At 33.2% G+C, this 22,384-nt stretch overlaps 1 protein-coding gene across 1 annotated transcript in view; it reads left to right on the plus strand.

Moving 5' to 3' along the window:
• LOC103570558 (ras-like GTP-binding protein RhoL) overlaps positions 1 to 22,384 on the plus strand; it is a 145,869-nt gene that overhangs the window by 85,258 nt on the left and 38,227 nt on the right. The window lies entirely within an intron of this gene.

A 22,384-nucleotide genomic window follows, 5' to 3' on the forward strand; every position in this document is an offset into this window, starting at 1 on the left:
TAAATCGATTTTTGCGCAAAAAATCGTTTTTTATTTTTTCTCGATATGTGGTACTCTTAAAAAAATTTTCTCAAGCTCATAATTTCGTCGGAAATAGAATGGGGATTAAAAAAAAATAGTCTCGTATTTTTATGATTATCGTAACACGCTTAAAAATCAAACTTAAGAATACAACCTCGTTTTTTTTAGGTTCTTACGGACAAATATGGCTCTTATTTTTTTTCCAAAGCACTACCATCATGCCTAAGAACATAATCGGTTACTAGATCATTCGATTAACAAGACGAAGAGAATAACAACTTTTACTAATTTTCAGTATTTTTCGATTTATTCAGACGTGGTAGTAGATAAAAATCTGAAACTTGCTGTATCGAAGTATTTCATGGGTACGAATATTTCCTGAAGTTATGAGCTCGATTCCTTTCTGGGGCCGATTTGGTATTCTTATCGTCACAGGGCCTTTATAAAATTTTTTTGTTCCTTTAATTTTTTGGATAAGTGTATATAATTATAAATATATGTAATCCTTATATGAATTAACTTATAAACTTATATATATATATATATATATATATTAGATATATAATATATAATATATTATATATATATATATATATATATATATATATATATATATATATATATATATATATATATATATATATATATATATATATATATATATTAGGGTGTGCCATGTTGAGGCGCCTTTTTTTTTCAACAAAAAAAACAGGCTAAAAACTCGCAGGAAGTTGAGAAAAAAAGCCTGTTAAGAGCGGAGCTCTTAATATTAATATTTAAAGGTGCCTATTTCTGATTTTCCATTTCCCATTTAAATAACATGAGAAAAAAAATATTTTATTTTGTAATTTCTCTAGCTCGGCATTCCCCCGTCATACAAATAAGTCCATGGCCCAATCAGATAGAGAATTCAACGCTCTACAAAAAAGGTATCTTATCATTTTTTGATAAATCCATCCACTCAAAAGTTATTAGAGCTGGAATTCAAATCTATAATAAATTTTCAGATCATTTTTCTTTTCCAGCAAAACTAACAGACTTATCAAAAAATGTCATAGAATCTTTTTTATATACAATTTTATTTCCAACAAATTACTTCGAATAAAGTTTTCCGAAATTCCGCATTGTTTTCTAGTTATTTTCATTTTGATGTTAAGTTCTCACAATAGATTAGAAAACTATTATTTTTACGAGCTTGGCTTTAAAATGAAAATAACTAAGAAACAATGCGGAATTTCAAAAAATATCAGTGAAAATAATTTGAAGGAAATAAAATTGTCTATAAAAAAGATGTCAAGACATTGTTCGATAAGTCTGATAGTTTTGCTAGAAAAGTAAAACGATCTGGAAATTTATTATAGATTTGAATTCCAGCTATAATAACTTTTGAATTAATGGATTTATCAAAAAATGATAAGAGACCTTTTTTGTAGAGCGTTGAATTCTCTGTAAGCCTGAGCTATGGACTTATTTAAATGAGGTGCAAATGCCGAGCTAGAAAAATAAAAAAATAAAATATTTTTTTTCCCATATCATTTCAATGAAAAATGGAAAATCAGAAATAGGCAACTCTAAATATTAATATTAAGAGCTCCGCTTTCAACAGGTTCCTTTTCCTACCTTCCTGCGGGTTTTGAGCCTGTTTTTTTGTTGAAAAAGTCACCTCAAAATGGCACACCCTAATATATATATATATATAAACATGTGAAAAAAAAATTCTCACCAAAGATGAGCTCTTAATTTTATTTTCAAGTACTTGCTAAAGGAACTTAAAATTTTCCCATTTAATTGATATGTAAATTTTGATTTTATTTTTTAATTATCTATAGCTCCAAGGCATTGCAAGATATTAAGTCGCTATTGGGCGGAATTCACAGAGGAATCCTTCCTCTTTAAAAGTGCTTCTAGCTAATTGACGTTTTGTAACCGATCTCACTGGTGAAAAATCTTAAAGCCAATTTTGTCTCAAATTTCATGGTTTTTTTATTTACTCGCAAACAACTAACTTTAGACCAAAACCCTTCAAAACTTTTTTTATAGAGAATTTTATTCCCTACAAAAAAGGTTCTTTGTCCATTATTGTAGAGTTAGTAGTTTCCGAGATAAATCTAATTAAATATCTCAAAATTTTAGATATCACTGTTTCATTTATGAAACTAGTACTTTTTTATGAAATTATGGCTGTAGCAACATATCACGTATCAGAGTAAAATACGAAAATACATATTACATATTTAAATGTAACTATAAAAAGTATGAAACAATTATTTTTGTATTGAGAGAGGTAGTAACTGAAAAACTTCCGATGGTCAAACAAAAACATTTAGGTTATGATAAAAAAAGAAGGAGGTAAGTGTAATAGGAGACAGTTTCATATTACTGGAAATATTTTTGATGATATAGTAACCACGAAATATTATATATCTCTTCGACCATAATTTAATGAAAAAGTACTAAAATCGTGGATAAAACAGTGATATCTCAAATTTTGAGAAATTTAATTAGATTTATCTCGGAAACTACTAGCTCTACGGTAGTGGACTAAATAACTTTTTCTCTAGGGAATCAAATTCTCAAAAAAAAGTACTGTACAATTTTGTTCTAAAATTGGTGGTTTGCGAATAAAGAAAAAAAAACTATAAAATTTGAGAAAATATTAGTTTGAAGATTTTTTACCAGTGAGGCCGGTTACAAAACGTAAATTAGCTACAAACACTTTTGGAGAGGAAGGATTCCTCTGTTACTTCCGCCTAATAGCGACTTAATATCTTGCAATGTCATGGAGCTATGGATAATTGAAAAAAAAAAAAAAAAAAAAAAAATCAAAGTTTACATGTTAATTAAATAAGCAAATTTCGAATTCCTTCAGCGAGTACTTGAAATGAAAATTAAGAGCTCATCTTTGGTGAGAACTTTTTTTTACATGTTGAGAACATTATTCCGTCGATAGACTAGAAAACAAAAAATAGTCGTTTCAATCGAAGCACACTAGTATACATATTATATAGTAAGTTTTAATATGTTATTATATATATATATATATATATATATATATATATATATATATATATATATATATATATATATATATATATATATATATTAGGGTGGTTAAAAAAAAAACAGACTATTTTTTATTCCGAGTCTCTTATGAAAATTTGTTGGCTTACGATGTTTTAAAAAGCATCTCCAAAAATCAGCTCAATAAAAAATTTTTAAGAGGTCGCTCAGGAATTTTGGAAATATCAAAAATGATTAAAATTTGAATTTTTTATTTCAAATTTTTTCTTTCTCGTGGCAGCGATAGTCTATATTTGTGAAATCATGCGACTACGCTGAAAATTCCAGTCCAAAATTTAAATATTTAAATCTCGCTCATGAATTTTCAATGTCTCCGAGTGCTGTCTTTTGAACGTTTCCGAGCGACCCTTGAATATTGATAATTAAGCTTCTCGATTTTTTCACCATTAATTCGCATGACAACGAATGAAAATATAACCCGATAAATAGAAATAATAAGTTTTTAACATACTTTTTTATTTGTTAATTCAATTTTTAGGTTTTTTTACTTATTCAAAACTTACCAAACTCTTGTATATTTTTGGTTATGCAAAAATCATACTATACTAAAATGACAATAATTAAATCATAAAAAAATTGAAAAACTAATTCAAAGTATTAGTTACATATTATCAGTTCATATTCTAAATTCTTTAGCACCGTTCGAATATTTAAATTTTGGGCTGAAATTTTCAGCATAGACGTGATTTTACAAATATAAACTATTGCTGCCATCAGAAAGAAAAAATTAAGAAGTAAAAAATCCGAATTTCAATCATTTTTGATATTTTCAAAATTCGTGAGCGACCTCTTGAAAATTTTTAAACGAGCTGATTTTTGGAGAGGCTTCTTAAAACATCGTAAGCCAACAAATTTTCATAAGAGACTCGAAAAAAAAAATAGTCAGTTTTTTTGGGCCCCAAATATATACTGTGACGTAATTTTTTGTACTTGGCTTGGATTAAAGTTAACGTCACAAGCACCGCCTGATTGTATTGAATTTTCGAGCTAGGTAACTCAAGACTTATAGTTTAACTTACCGTAATTAACGATTTTGATACAGATTTTTGATTTAAGTTATAGTTCAAGAATGGAATATAGAGTAACGTCTGGCTACAGTTACAGCTGTTGACAAGAAAAATTACAGTAAAGAATTAGAAAAACTAGAATTAGATTTATGGAAAATTATTACGGGATATGGCTTAAGATTAGAGTTTGGTAAATGATGGGGTTGAAGTTTTGGATTTACAGTTTTGAGTGTATTAAGTATGTAGACAAATCAGAGCAACCGTCGAGTGGAGCTCAAGTAATGGCCACCCGTTGCATCTGATGAGAGGATGCTTGCCTGACTCTATGAAGCTTTCATGTGGAGTGCGTAGATCTAGCTGAAATGCTAGCGCTCTAAAATGCGGACTATGGATTAGGTATATAAGATCAGTTTTTTCATTATGATTGGCAGGACTCAACGATAATTTAGTGACCACTACCACTGTGGAAGCCGCTATTTCTGGTCATTTCGGAGTTTGGGGTTTTGTTGGTAAGCCACAGTGAACAGCTTTGACCAGTGTGCTGCTGAAAGTAACCGCTGGTCACTTAAATTTAGGAATTTGGTCTGCGATCTCAACCGAAGCCAAGTCCAGGAGAGCAACCACATTAGGATATCCATGCTCAATAGAATGCGCCTTAATTATTGCCTGTTGAGTCTTTGATATTGAGTTGGAATTATAGTAAAGTATAGAGCTGGTAAAAATGACGATCATGTTTTTAGTTTGGGAAGTATGGTCGAGAGCATTCGGCTCTGGGTGCTCGAAGCGAGCAGACGTGCCCAGAAATGGTGCTACAGTTCATAGCATTGCGGAAAGCTCCAGATTAAGATTATTGTTACAGAAGTATTATTTAAAACAGTGTAAGACGTTACTTGATATTTTATTCATCAGTAATCAGGTATGAGCTAATTATTATAATCATTAATAATTGATTGAGTTCGAGTCAGAGTCTTGAGATATTATGCTACTGTTTTAATTAAAGAAAAGATTTAAGAACTAAGAGAATTATGAGAATAATGTTACTGTTTAGAGTAGTGTTCAAGATTTATTGTTAATCTTATTTTATAAAATAATTATAAGAAATATGTTTCAGTATTAAACCAATTCTCGAATAATTAACATCAATGTGAGACCCACGTACGTTAATTTTACGATTTTGTTAAAGGAAACGTTCTAGAGTATCGGATATCATTATTGGTCTAGTTCACCGAATACTAATCGAGTATCGGCTGGATCCAGATACTTAATTAATTTATTTATTTATAAGGTCTCGATACGCATGATTTAGATGCCAGTTTACTTCTGTTAAGATTAATTTTGTTGTTGTTATTAGATTGAGTATTTTGTTGTAGAATAAAATTATTTGTATGATGCTACAGTATTTTGTTATTGTTAAATAGATATTTTGAGTTAATTTGTTGTTTAATAAAAATTGCAAATCCATTAATACATGAATTTGGAATGATGTGACCCCGACCACTCCCTCTCTCCATAAACCTACACACTGAGCAACACCATGGCATACTGTAACGCTGTTTTTAGTTTCCCAGTCCCTGTTTTGTTTTTGTTTATAAGTTCTGAGCATCTTTGTTAAGTCTTCATTTTAGTTTTAGTTTGCGTGGTTTTGGTGACAATTTCACAAATCAAAAATTTATCTAATTCTTAAGGTTTACTGGTTTGGTGATTCCAGTGATAAAAATTATCTGGCGGCCCTATTCGTATGAAGACTAGAGGCTAAGGGCAGAGAACGAAGCTGTAGCGCAAAAGTGTATGGATTATTCTCCGTTAAGACGTAAATCGCTTATTGATAAAACGAGACACGATAAAAACATTGAAGGTTTAATTAAATGTTATAATGTTTCGATCAAAACAATCATTCTAAACGTGCCTGCAAGGCGGTCAGTTAATTTATTAATTTTATCTTGTTTTATAAGAAACCAGGGGAGATACTCAATCCAGTGGAGAGACTTTATAAACAGAGTGCCATGTTCTATATAAAAAACATAATAATCGAGTTTTATCAATGAACTATATTGTGAATATAATTATACGTTAAATTAAATAACAATAGGCAACCTTTAAACAATAAAAAAAACAGAAAAAAATTCTAGTTTGAAGTTTTCATATCTCTCCTGGATATCGTGTCTTTCCCCTGGTCTTTACAAGACAGATAAGATATAAACAGGGGAGATACTTTTTAGTAACAAGAACAGAAGTAATGACAAATGTATTTATTATGCGTGATTAGAAAAAAAATTTTAAGTCTATACACAACAAGAAGTAAATATACAGATGAATTGAAATTTTTAGATGAATATTTTTAAAATAAAACTTAACAGGGAAGAGACTCCATTCACTCGTTCTCAACTGTATCCATAGAGTGTCGGTAATGAAATAAATAACAAAATGACTGCGCACCTAGTTCGAGTGGCGCAGACTACAAAGTATAAATTCAACGACGATCGTTCAAGGTCTGCAATTCCCGCGAGTCGGTAAACAAATGCCGCTTTACAGGAAAATAAACATTCCAGGGGACGAGACGCAAAATGTGGGGGACAAACTTAAACGTAATTTTTTTTAAGAAACAAAAAATATCATGCAATTTTGCTCGCTTGATTACGAGAATTTATTTAATTTATTTTGTTGAAATATATATTGTAGATAATCTATTTGATTTCTAAGCCCTTTAAATTACTAATACATAAACAGAATCAGCCCGGGGATAAACCAGGGGAAAGAAGTTTTCTGACTTTGAGATGAAATTGTGACCAAATTAAACAAAATTAAGCAATGAATTTGAGTGACGACTTCCATGAGCACAAGTTTTAAGAGATAATTACATTTTTTTTTTAATGAATTTTTTAAAAAAAGATGATTTTTCACCGTGGACGTCGAATTTACGTCTTAACTAAGAGTGACCCATATGTTAGATTGGGCCAAAAAAACAACTATTTTTTTTTTTTTTTGATACTGTGAAAATATTATTTCTAATGACAAAAAAAAAAACTGTTGTGTAAGTTTAAGCCATTAATATTGATATTACGAGGTGTATCGTTACGACTATTAGTTTTTCGACAGAAATTTCATATTTTAACCAAAACTTGTAAATCATTCATCTAAAAAATTTGAGCAGTGTATAACCTTAAAGGAAGTTGGATTCCCTGCAAAAAATCTTTCCAAGTGAATTAGTGTAAAACGAGGCGTTTCTTTGTAACCGTTGTTACATTCTGGCTTATCCATTAATTAGACAGAATAATTTTAATTGACCAGGTTGACGTCGTTAGGGTGTCAATAGACCCCAGGTGCGTCAGCTGTTGACCTTTTTTTATTTTATTTAAAAAACTTAACGACTTACCATGGTGGAGATTATGGGCCCCATAAGTTGGCCAAAATAATCCCTCTCTTGCGTAGTTTCTTCTCCTCCGCCGGTGCGTACGCGTCCCTGCCGGTGGCCTGGAAATAGGCCTCGGAATAATACCCGTAACGAGGGTCGTGGAATGAGATGCTTCTACTGGGTGGATGGACGGATGGAACGTTCACTGAAACCAACTGCCGACTATCACTGATGCCGGTCCAGATGGCCGGGTTGTCCCCTGGGGCCTCGCCTGAGGTTGAACAGACTGAGCTCTGGAGATTCGAGCCCTCCGTGAGGACAAGTGATTGTAACTGGTTGATCAGATCACCCGAACCTGATGGCTCAACAACACATGAGCTCGACAGCTCAACAACACATGAGCTCGACGGCTCGACAACACGCGAGCTCAGAAGCTCAAGAACACCGGATTTTGGTATCTCGATGGAATCGTTGGCAACCACTCGCGGTATTACTAACGTTACCGGCTCGATAAGGACTTCCTCAGATATTATTCTCGGTCGACCTTGAGTAAGGTCCGCGATAACGCCTTGAATTACGTGACTGAGCTGAACAGCACGTCCTGATCTTTTGCTTCGTCAGCCTCGAGGCATAAAGATTGTTATAATAAGCGGTAGAGGAGTCCGAACTGCTGATTAGCGCTCTGAGCAAAGGAAGGGTGGAACAGCTAGTCAGCGCTCGCCCCTTCTAAGGTTCTCAAACAAAGATTTATGTAAAGGTTTAAGTTAGGTTTCATTGCTTAAAACCGATGGAGGCAGGCAGATCAGTCCGTTAATTGTGCAGAGTTTCGTGCTCTTTGAGATCTCGCGATCAACTGACTGATTGTGCTGCTCTTCGAGTAAATACATTCATCAAAGTGTTAACGTTTCATCTCAGGTTTTCCATGAGAGAATCGTCGTGGCCTGGGTCTCATGCGTCGTCAATTGTTTAGACTATCCGCGAGCCACGGCGATTCTCTTATCGCAAGAGAATTCCGTTACATTGTTGACGATGAATAAAATAATATCGCCAACAAAGTAACGATTTATTAATTTATTATCTATTTATGATTTTAAGAAGTGTCGAACCGTTTATTCGCCTACTGTGGCGAATAAATAATTCGAGACTTCAAAAAAAAAATTTTCAAAAATGTTTATTTAAATTTAATCAGCACCAGAACGTAACACCTCCCACTTAAGTCACGGCGCTTAATAAAATCGGTGCGACTTCTAGTATAAATAAAGTGGCTCGATATGGATTTAAGTTGACTATGTGACTGACTCTATATAAACTAAAGCTGAAATCAATTTTGAATACCGTAAGAAAAGGTTTTTTTGCTGTAGGATTTTGACCTAAACCTGAGACACAACGTTTACAACGTTACTTAAACTTAGTAATATGGAACTAAACGTTAGTATCTAGTAATTCAATTACCTCCCGACTCGGTCGTTTGGTATTATTGAAATGATTAATTCTAAACATAAATTCGTATTGATATACGTCCGCCTTGCGGTAATTTATGAGTTACTCAAGGAGTAACTGCTTTAGTCGTAATTCATAATGAAAATGAGATAGCTACCTCCCGACTCAACTCAGTTAGCAACTTCAATATTTATCTGCATTTATAATAAAGTAACTAACATAAATGTATATGTATAAATAAGTAGATAGACAGGGAGGATTCTGTCCCAATTAGCATCAAAATGTGTACGATCTGTTGTATCGACCGATGGTAAGTTAACGATAAATGATAATGTGTCGGCTGTTGGTGTGCTTATCTGGGGCTTCTTTGACATCATTTTGAAGCTAATTTACGTTATTTGGGGCCTTTTTGACATCATTTTGATGATAATTGGCGTTATTTGGCAGTGTTTTTACCGTTTGAGCTCATTGTGAGCTTATCTAGGACCCTTTTGAGCTCATGTCCGCCATTTTGAGCTCGTGTTGTGATAGACGGTGCCTTGTGTATATTTTGAGTGGGAAATTTTGAAAAAAATATATACAATTTTTAATAATGTACAATTTATGTAAAATTATGTACAATTTCATTAATGACTAGAATGAGTTCTCGGAATGCCTATCAGGTTAAAGGTTCTGGCATCATGTTTGTGCTTAACCCCAGAGCTGACACTAGCGTTGCCTACTCTGATTAATGCAATATGTACACGTAAATGTTTGATTTGAAGTTTTATTTAGTGAAACTGGGCTATGTAAAGGTACATGCGAGAAGCATACAAGAGCATGCCATCTAGTGGTAAAGTTTCTCTCCCCTCTTTTTTACTGATGATGACGTCATCAGGCAAGTCTGAACTGGTTTTTTCTAACTGCGTAGTAACATTTCTTAACTGCGCAATAGAATGTTCAAGATGATGACGTCGACCGACAAGTCTGAACTTGTTTTCGGCCTAGAGTGGGGATACTGAGCTGAGCGTTGAGCTCACAAGCTCGCAGCAGTCAGTCTATATCGAGAAAGGTTCTAGTTAAGTTTGTAAAAAAAAAAAAAAAAGCTTGTGATTTATTACTGAATTATTTCATTACAGTGATCATTCGATTTATTTCTTAATTATTGTTTATTGTGTGTTTTAATACCAAGTAAGTATTAAATTATAATAACATTCAAATTATGTGTTATTGATTGAAAAATTGATTAATTGAATTACTGGTTTTTCAAGATGGATCTATCAAAAATTAATGAAATCAACACCTTGGCTTACATCTTGCCTGTTAAAAAACTTCAGGAACTGGAAGCTGACAAGACATATAAAATAACTGAAATTAAGAAAATTTCAACGCAATATGGGTCTAAAGTAGTTGCCAACCTGGATAATAAATTCACAATTTACTTTCCTGCAAGAAAAAACAACGAGTTGATAGCTAATGAAGATAAATTAAAAACTCTTATTAATATGGTGTCACAAGAAAATCTTTATCTTTTATTTCATGGATCTAAATACAATAAATTTGAATTTATTATTCGATCGTGAATGTAATTCTCATGCAAAAACTTATTGTAGTTAAAAAATAATTTGTATCATGGTTTGAAATTTATGTATATTTTCTTTTTATCTAATAATAAAGTTAAAACTTCTAATATAAAAAATATGTTTTTAATTGTTATGTATTCTCCATGCATACATTATAGATTTACGTCGTATATCTTTGAAAAAAAAAATTTTTTTATGTAATATATAGATTGTAATTATAAAAAAAGATAGGAAAAATAAAATAATAGAAGTGTGTAGGAAATTTGAAAAAAGTTATTCATCTCTTCATGGTACAGCAGAATATTAAATTAAAAAATGAATCAGATTTTGATATTAAAAATTTTCAACCGAAATTTCACTTTGCTTTGATCAAAGATCTTTCACGATTAGTTCGATCTCAAATTACAATGTCAAAATGCAAATTATTTTTTTGCGATCGATGCTTGAATCATTTTAGATATGATTATTCGTATGAAAATCATAAGGCTGATTGTTTTAAGATGAACAAAGTCCATATGACATTTCCGAAAGGAAAAGATCAAATTTTAAAATTTAAAAACTACCAATATAAAGACACTGTACCGTTTGTTGTATATGCAGACTTGGAATGTACACTAGAAACGACTCAAGGAGATGATGAAACTCAAAAGCATATTCCACACAGTGTAGCATTCTATCAACATTGCAGTTATAACAATAAATTATCTAAATTTGAATTAAATCGTTCAAAATTTTGTATTGATTGGTTTATTTTAAAGTTAGAAAAATTAGCTATCGAGTATGAAGGATATTTAAAAAATCCCATACCAATGAAACCACTCACCAAACAGCAGCAAGAGACACATGATCAGGCAACTGTTTGTCATATTTGCGAAAAAATAATTACAACAAATACAGATAAGTGTTATGATCATTGTCATTTCACCGGTAATTATCGCGGCCCAGCTCATATATCTTGTAATGTCAATTATCCCAAGTCACATGTTATTCCCATAGTATCTCACAATTTATCCGGTTATGATTCACATTTTTTAATTAAAAGTCTAGCTACATTAATTAAAGGTGATGTAACTTTATTGCCAATTAATAAAGAAAAATATATATCTTTCTCAAAATCAATTGAAAATACTTCAGTGACATTACGATTTATAGACTCATTCAGATTTATGGCATCAAGCCTTGAAAAATTAGCTTCATATCTTGGTGATGATGAAAAGCTTATAACGAAACTTCATGATCCTGATCCCGATCAATTTAAATTAGTTACGCGCAAAGGCATATTTCCATATGAATATATTTCAAGTATTGACAAACTTAATGACAAACAATTGCCTGATCAAGTATCATTCTTCTCAAAGCTAACAAATGAAAGTGTCTCTGATGAGGATTATTTTTTTGCTCAGCTAGTCTGGAATAAATTTAACATCAAAACACTGGGATAATACTCAGATTTATATCTTAAAACTGATGTACTTCTTCTTGCAGATGTCTTTGAAAATTTTAGACGTAGCTGCTTTGAAACTTATAATCTTGATCCATTACACTACTATACTGCTCCCGGTCTGTCTAATGATGCAATGTTAAAATACACTGGTGTGGAACTTCAGCTTCTTACTGATCCTGAAATGGTACTTTTTATCGAGAAAGGTATCAGAGGTGGGGTATCTCAGTGTACAAACCGATATGCTGCTGTAAACAATCGGTACATGGTTGAAGACTTTGATCCAAGCAAAGCTGAATCATATTTAATGTACTATGATGTAAATAACTTGTATGGTGCAGCAATGAGTATGTCACTGCCGACGGGTTCATTTGAGTGGGTGGAAAATGTTGATGATGATGTAAATAAATTTTTAATGATAATGATAGTGTAGGATATATATTAGAAGTAGACTTAGAGTATCCTGAGGAGTTACATGAACACCATAAAGATTTACCGCTGTGCCCAGAACACTTTGTATCACCAGGATCCAAACACTCGAAATTATCAACTACTCTATACGATAAAAAAAATTATATAATACATTACAAAAATTTAAAACAATGTCTAGAGTTAGGATTAAAATTAACAAAAATACACAGAGTACTACAGTTTAAACAATCACCTTGGCTCAAAAGTTATATTGATAAAAACACTGACTGTAGAAAATTAGCAAAAAATGAGTTTGAAAAAAATTTTTACAAACTGATGAACAACGCTGTATTTGGTAAGACTATGGAAAATGTTAGAAAGCACAAAGATGTACAATTAAAAACTGAATGGGATGGTAGATATGGAGTCAAAGAAATGATATGTAAGCCAAATTTCCATAGTCTTACCATGTTTGATAAAGATATAGTAATTATTGAGATGAGAAAAGTTAAAGTCTGTTTCAATAAACCTATCTATGTGGGCTTTTGTATTTTAGATTTGTCAAAAACATTTATTTACGATTTTCATTTTAATTATGTAAGAAAGAACTTTAAAAACGATGAGTCGAAATTAATGTACACAGACACAGACAGTCTCATCTATCATTTTACTGTACCAGATATCTATAAAATCATCAAACGTGATATCTCAAAGTTCGAGACCTCTGACTACCCCGTTGATAATGTTTATAATATGCCATTAGCTAATAAAAAAGTCCTGGGTCTAATGAAGGATGAAAATAATGGTGAAATCATGACTGAATTCACTGGACTCAGGGCTAAATTATATGCATTTAAAACATATAAAAACAAAAAAGCTAAAAAACGAGCAAAGGGAGTCAAGGGTCGTACTTTGAGGACAATCACGTTTGATGATTTCAAGCAATGGACACTTGCGCAAAATAAAATTGCATTGAGCTGGGCTGATGATATGCGCCAGCTCATTGACGGCAGTCATGACACCCTACCATGGGGCTATAAAAATAAGAAAATTATTGTAGATGATGATGATGAGATAATAATTAAAAAAAGAAAACTTTTGTAAATAGTTGTAAAATTAAAAAAAGAGAACTTATGTAAATTAGTTTAAAAATAAAAGGGAACTTATTTAAATAAAAAAAATGTAAATATTATTTTTAAGTTTTTTTGTAAAATTAGTTTTAAGGTTTGAAAATAAAAAAAATGTATATACAATTAAAAATTTTGTTTTTATTTATTAGAATATAAGCTTTACAGGTCTGAGTTAGCAATCCAGGTGTTGTGTGAGCTGTCGAAGCCGAGCCACTTTACATATAATTTAGTTCCACGTTTTTTTATAATTTTTTCTATTAGATAGACATCCGGATGCTTGACTTTGCTGAGTTCTTCAACATAAAATCCACCTTCAATTGGCTTATCCTGATAGTCTACAAGTTTGTATGTTGTTGGATTTGTATTCTGCACTGTCTTGATTGTAAAAATTTCAGTGGTCCAGTTGGGTGTGTAGCCTTTTTCAAACACATGTTTGTACTTGCTGATTCGAACTTTGTCTCCAACTTTGAATTTATTTTTTTGTGCTTGTCGCTGAATTTGAAGAGGTTTGTATATTTTTTCAAATATCTGCTTTTCATTTTTAGCAGTTACATTAATAGGTGCCAGTTTAATAGTACGATGTTTTCTAGTATTATATTTGTGTACTAAATCTTCCAATATATCAATCCACTTATAATTGCCACGAGTGGTGAATTGACGCCACATGTTAGTCTTAAGTGTTCGATTAAAACGTTCACATATTGATGCCTTCAAGTTGCTGAATGTGGAGTACATGTTGATGTTTTTACGTTTCATGAGTTCTTGAAATTCTTTGTTATAAAATTCTTTGCCTTGGTCAACATGCAGATTTTTTGGTACACGTCCTTGTTGAAATATAGATTTCATTGCACTAGTGACATCACTGCCACTTTTATTTTTAATCGGTACAGCCCAAGCATACTTTGAGAAAATATCTATGACAGTTAGCAGATATTTGTTTCCTTTATTTACTGTTGCATAAGGAATCATTTCAACTAGATCAGCTTGCCAAGTTTCATCAAGTGCTCGTATGTCTACATGACGACGTTGGTAATTTCTGCGTGCTGGTCTGTGCAGCTCATACGCTATTACTGATTTTTTGTCCTCCATTGTCAACAAAAATTCTAGCTTCCAATTCTTTTATTCGTTGTGTATTCCTATTAATTAATTCTTTTCGTGACTTTATACGTTTTATTATAACTTTCAATTCTTGATTTTCTTTTCTTAAAAGCGTCACAGCAGAGTCCAGTGTTACCACTTGAGAGTGCAAGTGTGAAATGATCTCTGACTGATCATTTCTCATACTATCATACAATAGAGACAGCTCTTTGTGTAGAAGATCACGTGTAAATTTTACAGTTGCTGCATCACTGTCTTCAGCTGGTTTCCCAACATGACACAGTCTCTTGCTCTCAACATCATACTGTCCATCAGCAGTTATTTGAAATCCTCGTCCAGGTGGTCCTGGTGGTCCACTGATTGCAGCACCAGTTGGTAGTAATCGTCCGAAAATATCGATACTCATTTTTGCTCTTTTTACTTCAACAGTCCGCGAGTAAATGACATAAATTGGATGCAGCGGCTGCTAATAAATAATTCCTGCTTCTCGTAGCTCTTCGATGATTGATATGATTTCATTGGTGTGACTTGGATTCCCAGCTGCTTGAGATGCCATGAGTAAACGAAGACGATCGACTAGCTCATTTAGATCATCCCAGTAGACATAATCCATACGTGCTTTTTTCTTTTTTGCAATCATAAAATCAGGTAATCCTTTACCTCTTGATAAGTTTGCATTTTTAGCAAGAAAATCAGCAATATAATTATTGTACTTGACTGTCGAGTCTTCATAAAAACTACCATCTGGCTTATAATTTTTTCTATGAGTATTTGTCATTTTAATAATTTCGAGATATTTATTTTTATCATTCTGCGTGACTTTTGAATCATCCGGCGATTTTTTAAATAATAATTCCAATAAACCAGGAGTCACTGAGTAATTTTTATTTTTTATATTAATTTCAGTATCATCAAAAGTTATTTCAGAATCACCAATGTAAAAATCATTGTAACATCGACGGACACCATATCTTAGATCTATATCTCTACTTTTTTTATACACTTTAGATAAATAAGACTTTATTTCACTGCTAGTTGACTTAGCAGGGGTACTTGATGCAGCAGGGGATATTTGTGATTCTTCCAGAGTTCTGCTTCTATCTTCAGAGATAATACTATCATAATTACTTGCATCATCAAGTTCTGTATCATTATTTGCCGTTGAATTATTTTTTTTAACTTCTTCTTTGACTTCTTGCTTGACTTCTTCTTTGATTTTAGATGATTCAACTAAACTCTGCAGAGGTGTGACAATAGGCTTGAACATTTCACCCATTGTCTTCTCAGCTGTGTCTTTACCCAACTTGAGCATTCTGTGCTTCCGTCGGATAGCATCACTAGCCTGAGATATCTGATGTAAGACATCTCGTTGCTTTGAAAGTTCCTCAGTCTTCATGTTGATGCCTTAGAGTTCACTTAATCTCTGATTACTATTCATCATGTACAAGTTAATTTATACTAACAAAGCAGTCGAATCCTTTTCTATATCTTCCACTATTTAGCTCACTGTCTTTGTCAATCACTACGAAACCATATTCACCTTTCCAACATGCTGAACACAAGTCTCTGAATAAATTGTATGACATGTCAGTATTTACATGATCATCATACACATGCTTCAAGTTCATTTCATCTTGTCGAAAGAGAACTATAAAATTTGCATTGTCACGTATCAAATGTTTAGGAATACGTGTATAAGTCTGACAGAGATAAAAACTGTCAACATCTTTATGTCGACCCATACAAAAGTATGCTCTGATATGATCTTGTTTTTCACAAGCAACATCATCGAATATCATCAATGAGTTTGGTTTTGCATCTTCCGGTTTCAGTACTTTTTCATGCTCATTGAATGTAAAAAGTTTAATACCTTCTATTGGTTTAAGTAGTGATTCTAAAAATTTATATTTCGTTTGATTTAGAAATTTTGAGTAGAGATAAATATTATCAAATCTCAAGCCATTGGGGAGTATGATGAGTGAGAGTAGAGCATTCGTTTTTCCGCAATTTGATGGGCCACAAAATATAGCACGAACACTGTTTGGCAATAAAGCACCGTGTCTCTTGACTTTTTTCACCCCCGTACCTTGAAAAATTTGATCAAAATTTATTGCTGGCAACTTGGCCTCTTGACTTTTAAACTCCATGTTAATAGTTTGCGATCACAACATTAACTCACTGGGCGAGCTATAAGTACCAGGTTTTATATCATTTTAAGTTAGTCATGACGCTGCTACTATGGAGAGCAGACGTGTAGAGACCAGTGGTAGAGGTTTCGTAAACAGTATAATCAATAAGCTACTATTTGAACTACATATACCTGGATACCAGTACTGTGGACCAGGCACAAAGCTAGCCAAGAGATTAGCTCGTGGAGATCCTGAAATTAATCCTCTGGATGCTGCCCGTAAAGAACACGATATCGCATACTCGTATAATCGTGAAAATTTGGCGGCACGTCACGAGGCTGATCAAATACTTGCTGAGAAGGCGTGGCAACGTTATCAAGCAAAAGACGCTGGTATTGGTGAAAAAGCTGCTGCGTGGAGTGTAAATGAAATCATGAAGATGAAAAAAAAATTCGGTATGGGGTTGAAGAAGAGAACAGCTGGCAAGAGAAAGTCTAGCAAGAGAAAGTCTGGCAAGAGAAAGACTGGCAAGAGAAAGACCAGTGTAAAGAAACAAGTAGCACTAAGACAAGTTGTCACAGCTGCTAAAAAGTCCATGACTCCTGGAGGTGATCCAATTAAAACAGCGTTGAAGGGTGCTCGTCAGGCAGTTAAAAAATCTGGTGGGAAAAAAAATATTCGGCTGCCACGAATTTTACCAGTCCCATCTAAAGTTGGTGGTGTACTACCATTTTTAATACCACTTTTTGCTGGCTTGAGTGCAACAGGAGCTTTGGCTGGGGGTGCTGCTGGTATAGCGAAAGCTGTAAATGATGCAAGTGCTGCTAAAAATCGATTGGAGGAGAGCAAACGACATAATTTAAAAATGGAACAAATATCCATGGGTAAAGGTTTATACTTGAGACCTTACAGACGTGGTATGGGCTTATACTTGAGACCATATCCAGCAGGCAGAGGATGCAAGTCAAAAAACAAGTAGAGCTACCACATCGAGCACTCACAAACATCGATTTACTGAAATACGCTAAAGCTCTAAAAATTCCAAACTTTCGTGGTGTTTTTATGAGAAATGATTTACCTGAAACTGGGCCAAGAAAAAATGAATCAGCTATTATTAATCTTGATGATAAACTTGGACCTGGTACTCATTGGGTTGCTTACAAGAAAAACAATGATAAAGTTGTTTACTTTGACATTTTTGGTAATTTACAACCACCGCAAGATCTTATGGAATATCTCGATGTTGGTAGCGTAAAATATAATCACAAAAGATATCAGGATTTTGATACAATTATATGTGGACATTTGTGTCTCAAATTTCTCATTGGACAACTATAAATTGATGTGACTCTGTGTACAACACATCAGTCATGGCTGAGTCATTCACATTAACGTTAACGGGATCTATATCCGTGTTGGAGGCCAACTACTTCCCACCAATAGAATTATCACCAAATAAAAGTTATGTTCTGGGACTTGTAGAGTTATTAACATTTAACTCAATACCCAATATTGATGTTGGTGCTAATAAATTCTATGTCTCTTATCCTGTGGATAATATTGATATCGAAAAAATTGATACAAATGATATTGATGAGAAAAAAATAGTCAAGAAAAAAAGAGCTAAAAGAAATGTAGCAATAATTACAAAATTTGATGACAATGTCTCAGTAACTGAATATGACTCAGTGAGTGAAAATATAGAAGCTGGAAAATATGAAACTGTTGAAGAGAGAGTCTTGACAATACCAACAGGAAGTTATGAAATCACTGACATTGAAAAATACATTCAAAAGAAATTGCAAAGACTCAGCATCAGCATAAGAGCCAATAATAATGAATTGCGAAGTGAAGTTAAGTGTGATCAATTTGTGAATTTTACACCTCAAGATTCTATTGGTGGACTACTGGGATTTGCAAATCGAAAGCTAGCACCACATAAAACTCACTCATCAGATTTACCAGTGAAGATATTAAAACTCAATGCTCTGAGGGTTGAGTGCAACATCACATCAGGTGCTTATATAAATGAGCACAAAGTTCACACTATTCATGAATTTTTTCCAAGTGTACCACCAGACTATAAGATTGTTGAATTGCCATCTCACGTCATTTATCTGCCGATCACCGTACAAGCAATACAAAATCTCAGACTGAGGATTGTTGATCAAGACGGAAAACTAGCTAATTTTAGAGGTGAGACGATAACCATAAGACTGCATATAAAGTCTATAAAATAATGGGTATCGTGTATGAGACAAAAAGTGGTGCTGGGTATAAAACGACAGCAACATGGACGAGCAACATCAGTCACCGAGTACCTCACAAGGTGTTACCACATCAGAACACTCAGTTTCTTCAGAGCCTAGGACTAAAATTACGTGGAAAATTAAGAAAATAAAAATTTATTTTTGTTGTTTGACGTGTACACGACCATGGCAGCAGAAATCTTAAATATTCAACGACAAATCATTTTTGATGAGTCGATTGCACACTATGAAGCACATGCTCATCTCCCGTATGCTTCATCAACATTCAACAACAGCGATGAAATAAGAATTGCTGTTCAACATCAAGATTTATGTCTACTTCCAAGTAAAAGTACACTGCATGTGTACGGAAAATTCACAAAGTCTGATGGTACAGCTGTAAGTGCAACTACTCACATGGTAAATATGACAGTATGTCATATGTTTGAAGAAATACGCTACGAGCTCAATGGTGTTGAGATTGATCGTAACAAAAATGTTGGCATCACAAGTTTTATGAAAGGATACACGTCACTGAGTCCAGCTCAACAAAATACACTCGAGAACTCAGGCTGGGTTATGGATGAAGCTGTTAACAAATTACACAATGACAATGGCTACTTTGATGTATCTATACCACTGAGTCTTTTGCTAGGATTTGCTGAAGATTACCATAAAGTTGTCATCAATGCAAAGCATGAATTGATTTTAATAAGATCAAATGCTGATTTGAATGCCTACGTTGTGGCTACACCTGCTGCTGGAGCTCATGCTGAAGCTGTTAAAATTATGCTGCAAAAAATCGAGTGGATTGTACCATATGTGACTATGGCTGATAAACAAAAAATTGATGCTTTGAATTATATTACAAGTGATCCAGCTATCTCAATCAGTTTCCGAGCTTGGGAGCTGTACGAGTATCCACTATTACCTAATACTTCGAAGCACATTTGGGCAGTTAAAACATCTACGCAGCTCGAGAAACCACGTTTTGTGATACTTGGATTTCAAACAGCAAGAAAAAATGATGCAACTAAAAACGCCAGCGTATTTGATCACTGCAACATCAGAGATATAAAATTATTTTTAAACTCTCAGAGTTATCCTTATGGGAATTTAAACCTCAACATTGCAAACAATCAATATGCTCTGTTGTATGATATGTATATAAATTTCCAAATTTCATACTACAACAAAGAACCTGAGCCACTGTTGACGAAGAAGAAATTTTTGGAACAAGCACCACTGTATGTTATCGATTGCTCGAAACAAAACGAATCAATAAAATCTGGACCAGTGGATATTCGCCTGGAATTTGAATCTACAAATCAATTTCCTGCGCAGACGTCAGCTTATTGTCTCATTATACATGATCGCATAGTCGAGTATAATCCTATAAGCAGCATCGTACGAAAACTAATATGAAGACTGTTCAATTTAATCCAACGCCAACCATACATCATATGTATGTATGGAGATTTGCACACGAGCAAGCAAGAACAGGCGAATGGGAACAAGCAGCAAGAGATCGAGATCGATTTAAACAAAGAATTAATAAATTAAATATAATTATTGAACCTGTATTAATTAAAAAACTTACATTTATAAATGAATAAACTTTTTTTGTATTGATATACATTGTTTTTTATTATTTATAACCTAAAATATACATTTAAGTCTCACATAACCTGAAATATTTTTTCATTTCACATAACCTCAAATACATAATAAACTATAGACATTTTTTTTTAACCTAAAATGTGCATTTTAGTCTTACATAACCTCAAATATACATTTAGTCTTGCATAAAATATAGTTTTTTTTCTTAACCTAAAAATATACAGTTAGAGCAATCTTTTTTGAATGGATATGCAAAGCTATCAGGGATATCATCATGGAAAATATAATGATTCCGACACCTTTGATAGCCAATCAATTTTTCATTATTTTTTAATTCTTCTGGCAGTTTGTGCCAAACAAAATCAATCTGCTGGGCTGCATTTTCAAGGATAAATGTATCATCAAAGCATGCGATGTCTCGATGATCCATACAAAGTAGATTCCCCAAATGATTGAAGATCTGAACTGACTTCTCGTAGGATGGTTGAATTCCATAGAAATGCCAGAACCATCTCTTGAACTCTTGGACATTTTGAAATGCGCATGAAGTATCCAATTTCTTCAAGTGATAAGCATAATATGGACATTGATATTTCAAGAAATCATTCTTTTGATAGAGTGAGAAAAATTCCATTTTTTCTAAATCAATAATTGGTACAGCAGCGTCAATTAGATCTTCAAGCCTATAACGGTGGGCCCTGGCTATTTCGTGTCCAGTAGCCACGAACCACAGTTAAATAATTTCCCGACTAAATAATTAATTATTAATAATAAATATAAATTTTAATTACGATGTTGCTGGTTCTGAACGCGGGAAATAAATCTCAGAGATGGGTCGACTCGCTTTGACCGGACACGCGGCTGAAATTCACTTATTCTAAAGACACTGGTGATGAAAAGTAATTTCCTTGAGACTTAATTTAATTATTATATACAAATAATTTTATTCAACCAAATCCCAAGATATGTACAAAATTTCCCCTTTATATAAAATAAATTCTTTTCAATAAATAATTGAATAAATGAATGTGCATTTACGATAAATGAATTTGTTTAACACGCAGTTATTTAGTAAATACGGGAAAATAAAATCAATAATTATTTATACTGGATCGCGTTGAAGAGAGATAAAATATAGTAATTTTATTATAAGTCTTATCTGGATTTTATTGTCGAACGTACTGCAGGTATCGGCCGTCGCTGCATATTGGACCTTCTCTTCCGAATCCTGGGCTGTTGACGTAGGATTTGATGCTGGACACTCACAAATCACTTAGATAATGAACTTAATAAATATGGTTTTATGAACCAGTTTTATATAAAGAATAAGATTAACTTAGAATATATTTTTTTTTTTTTTTTTTTTTTTTTTACAAAATCAAGCGAATTTAAAACGAGGCTGTCGTTGCCGGCACTTCGACTTGAGAGTCTCTAAAATTCATTGCCTGCACTTGAATCGCCTCTTTTATCTAGTCGTCTTAGGCCCCAACCTCCGATGACCCCTACCTAATTATGCGCACATGACCAATTTACGGTCACCTGCTGCGTGGAATCATCCCCTGTGGTCTAACGCCTAGCTCAGCCAAACTCGGCAATCAGGCTGTAACGAGAGAGAGAGAGAAAGACCAAAAACCAACAAGGACAGCGAGAGAGCCACACTCTCACGTCGTACCAATGCTGCCCGGTTATACTCCCCGTCGCCAGCTTTGAGATAGGGGCTCGGAAGCTGAAAGAAAGTTAAACGGTTTTCATCAGCCTTTGGCTGCGCCTGGGCAATTTTAAATCTGGAACATAGTGATTGCCCAAATTTTTCCCAGTCTCTGATTTTAACTCGACGACCAAA

This window comes from Microplitis demolitor, chromosome 10 (assembly GCF_026212275.2).
Source record: "Microplitis demolitor isolate Queensland-Clemson2020A chromosome 10, iyMicDemo2.1a, whole genome shotgun sequence".
In the NCBI taxonomy this organism is placed as follows: domain Eukaryota; kingdom Metazoa; phylum Arthropoda; class Insecta; order Hymenoptera; family Braconidae; genus Microplitis; species Microplitis demolitor.